Source organism: Mandrillus leucophaeus, unplaced genomic scaffold (genome assembly GCF_000951045.1).
Source record: "Mandrillus leucophaeus isolate KB7577 unplaced genomic scaffold, Mleu.le_1.0 Scaffold448, whole genome shotgun sequence".
In the NCBI taxonomy this organism is placed as follows: domain Eukaryota; kingdom Metazoa; phylum Chordata; class Mammalia; order Primates; family Cercopithecidae; genus Mandrillus; species Mandrillus leucophaeus.
Genome location: NW_012104787.1, coordinates 2,592,183 through 2,601,082, shown reverse-complemented (window position 1 = coordinate 2,601,082; position 8,900 = coordinate 2,592,183). Strand labels below are relative to the sequence as shown.

Genomic DNA, 8,900 nt, shown 5'->3' with positions numbered 1-8,900 from the left:
AAATGGTGTTTGGTTTTCTTTGGGCTGTATTTATATAAATATGTTACTGGTATGTGTTCCAAAATCATGGGAAACTCCTATAATTCTGATATGACTTAGTGTACATTATCAGTAATAATTATAATTGTCATGTTAAATTATCATATGCCACAGAGATAACAAATTTCCTTGTCAATTGTTTCTTTATTGCTGCCCTAAAACCTTTCATCATCCACAGACAACTGTCTTGTTTTGGTCCTCATTAGAAGGTGGTTTTATAATCAGCTATAGAACTCTAACAGGTGTTCTTAAATGCAGGTTTCTGATAACTCTGGAGATTGTGACCTTAGAATAGAGGAAAAAACTTTCAGGACTCTCATGGAGAGCTGAAGTGTTCAAAAATATCAAGCAGAACAGGAGTTAACTGTGTAAACTAAACTGATAGAAGACTAAAGTAATCTTTTTAACTTTTTGCTTAAAACGTTGCTGATGCTTTGTTTTTCAGAGTCAAGAAAACTTTTCTTTTAAGCTATTTACAGCTTTTAGCAATTGAGTAAAGTATACTCCCATGAACAAAACTTGGAGCATATTTGTTTCTCTCTGCATAATTTCCCCAGAATTTGGAAACTATTTGTATTTTTACTTATAACAATACAGTTATTTACATAAGTGCAGTAAGAATTTGTTTTCATTTGTAACAGGACAAAATTGGAGAAAATGGTTATTTTATTAAGACTTTGACTGGAATGGTATGATTTCCCTTGGAATCAAACTTGACTTAGGGAGCCAAGATAGCCCCTTGGAAAAACTGGCCTCTTCACCTTTATCTACACAGCCCCTGTACAGGGTTCCTGACCTGTGGTAGGTAAAGAATGTCATTTTCTGAAAGGCCCAGGAGCCCCAAGTTTACCTTGGAACCTCAAGAGGAGAGGTTAACTCAATTCATAGGTATTTGATGGCACAAATCAAGGGCTGGGCTCAGTTTTAAAGAAGTCTTATCTGAGATTCTTTCTACAGAACACAGTTTCATCAAAGCCAAATTTAAAAGCCTATGTAAAAAATAATTATTCTTACCAGCCTGGCCAACATGGCGAAATCCCATCTGTACTAAAAATACAAAAATTAGCTGGGTGTGAAAGCACATACCTGTAATCCCAGCTACTTGGGAGTCTGAGGCAGGAGAATCACTTGAACTCAGGAGGCAGAAGTTGCAGTGAGACGATATCACGCCACTGCAGTCCAGCCTGGGCATCAGAGTGAGACTCCATCTCAAAAAAAAAAAAAAAAAGTATATATATATATGTGTATATATATATTCTTGCTTCACTGTATACAAATAATTAGGCCAAGTATAATAAAGCAAAAAAGACATACCATAATTTGTCTTTAGTAAAGATGGGAAACTAGAGAGAGAAAAAATTGTTTCAAAAAGTATAGTACACCTATCGTTAGATTTTAGTCTTGCCTAATGTTTTGCAATTTTTATTGTTTTCTACAGTTTGGACTGAATTCTAATTTCTCTTGGCTACTAGTCTTCAAAATAATGTTTTCAATTTTTTTCCTTCTTTTTTCCCCATTTTTCCTATTTTGGAGTCACTAACAACTAAGTTGTGCTTTTGTAAAGCTCTGTAAACTGAAGCTAGACAACTTAAACTTCAGAAGAAAATAACAGCAATCTATTTACATACATAAACCACTTTCATACCTGACTACTGATGTATGGACTACAGAGTAATGGCCTATATCAATTTTCCAGGATTTTTCTTTTGTTTACTGTTGTTTTTATCCCTTCCTCCCCCTAATTTCTCTTCATAGGACATGAGACTTCACAACCTTCTAAAAGTGAGCTTTCCTAATAACTTAGAACCTACCTGTCTAGGAAAAAAACATCCTAACCATGAGAGATCAGACAAAAGCTGGGACCAGAGACTCATTTTCTTCTAAAATGCTTTCTCCAGAAAATTTTTTTAAAGGATGGAGAAAATGTAAAAGGAAAAGGAAAAGATCTTGGGCCCCCAAAATCACTAAGCTAAAGGGAAATTCAAGCTAGGAACTGTTTAGGGCAAACCTGCTTCGCATTCTGTTCAAAGCCCTCCCTCTGCTCACTGAGATAAATGCGTATCTGATTGCCTCCTTTGAAAAGGCTAAACAGAAACTCAAAAGAATGCAGCTGTTTGTGTCTCACCTTCCTGCGACCTGGAAGCCCCCTCCCCGCTTCGAGTTGTCCCGCCTTTCCAGACCAAACCGATGTTCATTTTACATATGTTGATTGATGTCTCATGTCTCCCTAGAATGTATAAAACCAAACTGTGCTCTGACCACCTTGGACATATGTTGTCAGGACCTCTGAAGGTTGTGTCATGGGGGCACATCCTCAACCTTGGCAAAATAAACTTTGTAAATTAACTGAGACCTGTCACAAATTTTCTGGGTTCACACTACAAATATCACAAAATTCAGAAAATGACATCATATTTTTATTTTATTTTTAAAATTAGAGACATGTATTGCTATGTTGCCCAGGCTGGAGTGCAGTGGTTGTTCATAGGCACTATCTTGCAACTGATGAGCACCTGTATTTTGACTTGCTCTGTTTCTGACCTGGGCCAGTTCTCTCTTCCTTAGGTAACCTTGTGGTCCCCTGCTCCCAGGAGGTCACTATATTGATACTGAACTTAATGTGAACAGCTGATTGGCGGCACAACACACTACAAGCCCAGAGCGTCTAGGCTAAAGGGATCCTTCCACCTCATCCTCCCAAGTTACTGGAACTATAGGCACATGCCACTGCACCTGGCTATATCTTTATTAATTAACTGCTTGACACACTTAATGATATTTTTTCTTATATTTTTGGCTGCACAGTTTTTGAGGGCCTCTTCCTATAAAAATTATTTTTTAAATATAATTTTCTGTAGTGAAAATAAAAAAGATAAAAAGATAATTCAGCCTTTCCTCTATCATGGCTGATCAAATGTGTTTTTTAAAACATCTTATTTTGAAATATTACAAAAAGCTGCAAAAATAATACAAAAAATTCCCGCATACTTTTCACTCAGCTTCCCCAAATGTCAACATTTTAAATAACCTTAGAACAATGATCAAAACCAGGAAATTAACATTGGTACAACACCACTAACTAAACTAATGGCTTTATTCTAATTTCACCAGTTTTCTCACTAATGTCCTATTTCTGGTCCAAGATTGAATTCAGGACCCCACATTGCATTTGACTGTGATAACCTGCAGGTCACGTTTGGCAGTTTTCCAAATTAGCCCACCTGGGGCAAGTCTTATGATTCATGGCTTACATCCCATTTCTGAGTAAAGAATCTTATGATGAGTCTCTCAAATCTTATTAAGAGTTCCTCAAACTGTTGATGTACACATTAATATGTAACCTATGGACACTGAAAAGGACACTTATTTGTTTCTGAATCATGAAGTGTTACTGATTGTCTTAAACATGGACATTTGAACTTGTATGTTGTCATCTGTAGCCAATGATTGTAACCTCTGTATTGTGCCCTTCAATGAAAAAGGGCAACTCCAGTATGAAGAGTCCCCCTCCCTTCCCTAAACTTTCTTATAAAATCATTCCAACTTGTAACAACAAACTTTGGAATACACCCAGCTTTATTAGTGTGTCTTCCCACATTGATCCTCACATTTGGCTTCCAATAAACCTTTATCAATTTATTTCTGCCTCAGCAGCCTTAATTTCCATCAACAAAATGGCATAACTGACAGGATTTCAGAGTGACCTCCCTGGACTACCTAGACCTGCTTCCAACCTTCGTGCATGTGCCAGCACAAAATGCATTGTGTTGCTGGACTTCGACGCCCCTGCTGAGTGCTACAGATGACTTCCTCCTGAAATCAATGAAGTTCCTGTCTTAGTTGAAGTTCTGGTTTATTAAAGGTGGTTTCCTCCTTGGCTACGTGGTACAATGACTGTCTCAGAACAAGAGCTGCTGCTATGAATTCAAGATAAGGGTTTTTGTTAAATTCTAGGGCAGGGTAAAATAGAAGCTCTGTAAATTGTTTCCCTGGTGATTTGGGGTGAGATCTTTCCTTAGCTTTTTCCTCTTCCAGTCTCATTCCTCTCCAGTGCCCTCATGAGGGCACTCTTACTCCACTCCATAACTTGTCTCACACACAGCTTAGATGGGAAGTGCCCTCTAAGACACCTGCTGAGTTTTATGTATAATACTTACCATCTTTCCACTTGTGAGTGCCTAGATAAGTAGTAGGTCCACCTAATCCAGGATGGTTATAAGCAGCAGTAGCCAAAATGGAGCTGTTCTGAAAATGCCTAAGATAATTTGTTTGCACACACAATTGAAAAAAAGTTGGTTTTAGATCCAGACAAATTGAATGGAAGATTTACTTCCAATAACACCTACAAACTTCTAAAAAAATTATTTTAAAAATGCCTCAATTCAAGAGGTAAAAAAGATATGTGAAATGATTTGTAAATTTTAATGATTTAGGAGGCTTTTTCCTTCTTGCCTCCAGCTGCTCCTCCTCCTTCAACCCCTGTGATCTGAACTCAGCGCTTTCTGTTTGTTCTCCTGGCTCCCATACACTTCTTAGGCAGAGATTTTTAGAATTTCACAATACACATGTTTCCTTCCCTCAAAAGGCAGAAATATATTTAAATTTAAAACAAGGGGAACAACCAAAACAACCGCAGAATGAGAATAGAGCTACTGAGATCATAAAAATACAAATCCAACATTTTTTTTCTAAACCAAGAGATTAATATTTAAAAAATGAGATTCTCAAACATTAAGACATGCCAGGCCAAGCACGGTGGCTCACGCCTGTAATCCCAGCACTTTGGGACGCCGAGGTGGGAAGAACGCTTGAGTCTAGGAGTTCGAGACCAGCCTGGGCAACATGGCAAAACCCCATCTCTACCCAAAAAAATGCAAAAATTAGCCAGGCACGGTGGTATGCACCTGTAGTCCCAGCTATTAGGGAGGCTCAGGTGGGAGGATCACTTGAGACCAGGAGGGAGAGGTTGCAATGAGCTGCGATCATGTCACTGCACTCCAGCCTGGGCAACAGGGTGAGACTCTGACTCAGAAAAATAAAAAAAGACATACTGGGTGTTCTGAGACTCCAGCTAGATACATATTATGGCCCATTGTTGTGCACATCTTAAAATAATATACAGATTAGAACTCAAGTGGTCCACCCAGAACTATACAGCTAACATGTAGGATCTTCTAAGTTCTCTGTCTACCTCTATATATTTTTTCTGCCTACTTTGAAACTACTGACTTTCCTACTTGTGTTGAGATAAAGCTCACTGTTTGTAGTATTACTAACTTAAGAAGACTTAGAAATTTTGTTTTTCTTATACAATTCAGCCAGTTCAAGCTAAAATGTTAATATTAAAAATCTAACTCTAAACGTATTTGAAACTGAATAAAAGGATAAAAGATTTTTAAAATAAAACTGCCATCAAACTACCCAAAAACTTTGGCTCACAGCCTTCATTAGATTACCTATTGGGACAAATAAAATTTAGCCATGTGGACTAACAGGTCCCAATTTTTTCCAGAAATACTTCAGATCCAACCGTCTTTTATAAACTGGTGAGTTTGTATTACTATCTCATGAATAAAATTCTAAAATGCAAGCTATAAGGGCCAGGTGAGGTGACTCATGCCAGCAGTCCCAGCACTTTGGGAGGCCAAGGTAGGAGGATCACTTGGGCCCAGGAGCTCAAGACCAGCCCTGGCAATACAGTGAGACTCTGACTCTACAAAAAATAATTTTTAAGTTAGCTGGGCTTGGTGGCATGCATGTGTAGTCCCAGGCACTCAGGAGGCTGAGGTGGGAGGATCACTTGAGCCTGGGAAGTCAAGGCTGCAGTGAGCCATGGTCACACCACTGCTCTCTACCTTGGGCAACAGAGTGAGACCCTGTTTCAAAAAACAAATAAAAAAATAAAGGTATAGGATTTCTATTTTGCATATATATATGTGTGTTTAGATGTGTTTACATAGATACATGTAGTATGTTATATGTTGTATCTACATGATACCCAATTGACTTATAAATAAATGAGCACTCATAAATTAGTAAACCCAAAGGTTTTCCAAGTTCACATGACTTAAGTAATTCTTTAATAAATAAACTGGCTTTAAAATTATTAGTAAAATAAATATTAAAATGTCTTCAAAATTGTCAACATACATATTTGCCTAGATTTGTGATCGGATTTATACTTATCTTATTAAATATTTTACAGTGCCAGGATTTGGCACAAAGGTATGAAACTATGAACCCAGCCAAACCAAAATAATCTTTGTGTGATTTTTGATAAGTAAGACTAATTTAATATTGTTGGTTTAAGAAATACAGCTAAACCTTCTAAGTTATCCACAAAATACCCATATATTTAACTTTAAAGTTCTTGCTTAGGTGAATATCTGACATTCACAGGCTATGAAAATGGTTAATAGAAAAAAACTTTAAAAACTGAGCACAGGCCAGGCATGGTGGCTCACATGTGTAATCCTAGCACTTTGGGAGGCTAAGGTGGGAGAATCACTTGAGCTCAGGAGTTTGAGACCAGCCTGGGCAACATAATGAGATCTCATCTCCATTGAAAAATATATATATATTAAATTTTTTTAAAAGCTGGGCACAGTTGTTCATGCCTGTTATCCTAATGCTTTGGGAGGCCAAGGCAGTGGATCATTTGAGACCAGGAGTTCAAAACCAGCCTAAGCAACATAGTGAGACACTGTCTCTACAAAAAATTTGAAAATTAGTCTGGCCTGGTGGCACTTGCCTGTAGTCCTAGCCACTCAGGAAGCTGAGGAGGGAGGATTACTTGTGCCCAGGAGTTGAGGTTATGATGAGCTGATCATGCCACTGCATGATAATAATTTATTACATGGTAAATTATTTTCCTAAAGCAAAATGACTGGTTAATTATAAAAGAGAAAGTGTAGGACAAGACAAAAGTTCAAACACATCATAAATAGTCTATAGAAATCATAATAGTCCTGGCGCAGTGGCTCATGCCTGTAATCCCAGCACTTTGGGAGGCCGAGACAGGCAGATCACAAGGTCAGGAGTTCAAGAACAGCATGGCCAAAATGGTGAAACCTCATCTCTACTAAAAACACAAAAAGTAGCCGGGCGTAGTGGCACATGCCCGTAGTCCCAGCTACTCAGGAGGCTGAGGCAGGAGAATCGCTTCAATCCAGAAGGTGGAGGTTGCAGTGAGCCAAGATAGTACCACTGCACTCCAGCCTGGGCAACAGAGACTCCGTCTCAAATAATAATAATAATAATAATAATAATAATAATAATAAAATAATAATAATAAAGTTCTTTAACATTTTTAAAAATTTGTATGTGATTAAGTTGGCTATAATCAAAAAGAAGTTATAAGTGTTTCTAAAGATTGAGATTTTGGTCCTCTACGTTAAAATAACACTGTCTTAAAGTATAAATTTGTTCCTAGTGAATTATAAGAGGTTTTGATTTTATATTCTACAACCTATTTCTTTTCTAAAACTTCTCAAATTTATATGTCAAAAAATTCTACTTGTGCTATACCTCGCTGCACATGATTCCCAAGTCATGAGTCATTGTTGTTCGTTCTTTATACCCCTAAAAATATACATCTTTTTCTTGGTTGAAATGATAGTCCTCTCCTTCAAACTTTTTGCCAACTTCTGTAATCTTTGGGTTTTTCTTTTTTCTTTTTTTTTGAGATGAAATTTTGCTTTTGTCACCCAGGCTGGAGTGCAGTGGCATGATCTCGGCTCACTGCAACCTCTGCCTCCCAGGTCTGGAACAAAACCATTTTCCTCTGATATAACTTGATTCTGTAGTCTTGGCTTTTCTCAATACATCTAAATGATTCCCTATAACCAGGGGACTTTTGATGCTGTTACTAAGATATATTTATTGTCTTGCTTAAGATACAAGTTTCCTTGTTTACTTTCCTCAAAAATATAGTGTATGTTCATAACCCTGGACACACTCTTCCTGTATTTTAATTAAATCCAAGTATTCTTTTTTTTTCTTGCTCTGTCTTCAGGCTGGAGTACAGTGGCACCATCTCAGCTCACTGCGACCTCCACCTCCCGGGTTCAAGCGATTCTCCTGCCTCAGCCTCCCAAGTAGCTAGGACTACAGGTGCGTGCCACCAGCCCAGCTTTTTGTACTTTTAGTAGAGACAGGGTTTCACCATGTTGGCCAAGATAGTCTCGATCTCTTGATCTCACGATCTGCTTACCTCAGCCTCCCAAAGTGCTGGGATTACAGGCATGAGTCACTGTGCCCAGCCTAAATCCAAGTATTCTTTTCATTGAGTTTGTCTTCCAGGTTATCTAAATAGAGTTCCAATAAAGCAAAACAATCATATTACGAAAGTTTTTTCTTTGCTTTTTAGTAACTAGCCTAAAATTTTTCTAAATGTTTTATCAAGGTAATTCCTGTGACTTACTGTTTTTTGATTACTTTAAAAAAAAAAAAGCTTTAAAAAGGTGAAGATTTTTTACATACACATAACTTTCTTTCTCTCTCTCTCTTTCGTTTTTTTTCTTTTTTTTTGAGATAGGGTCTTGCTCTGTCTTCCAGGCAGGAGTGCAGTGGCACGATCACAGCTCACTGCAGCCTCAACCTGGTGTGCTCAAGAAATCCTCCCACCTGAGCTTCCGGAGTAGCTGGGATCAAAGGCACACACCAGGACACTGCCTATTTTTTTTAAACTTTTTTTGTTAATTTATTTATTTTTTAAATTTTTGGTAGAGACAGGGTCTCATTAGGTTGCCCAGGGTGGTCTCGAACTTCTGGGCTCAAGTGATCCTCCCGCCTTGGCCTTCTAGTATTGGGATTACAGGGATGAGCCACCACATCCAGCCTTCTGTGGTTTTTTTTTTTTT

General features: G+C 37.9%; 1 protein-coding gene across 1 annotated transcript in view; it reads right to left on the bottom strand.

Annotated features, from left to right (window-relative positions):
- The window catches only part of RDH12 (retinol dehydrogenase 12 (all-trans/9-cis/11-cis)), a 33,053-nt gene extending 26,213 nt beyond the window's left edge, over window positions 1-6,840 (bottom strand). The window contains exon 1 of the mRNA XM_011994220.1: window positions 6,791-6,840. The gene's annotated coding sequence lies outside the window, so the exon portion shown is untranslated. The remainder of the gene's footprint in view (window positions 1-6,790) is intronic.
- Window positions 6,841-8,900: the final 2,060 nt, after the last annotated feature.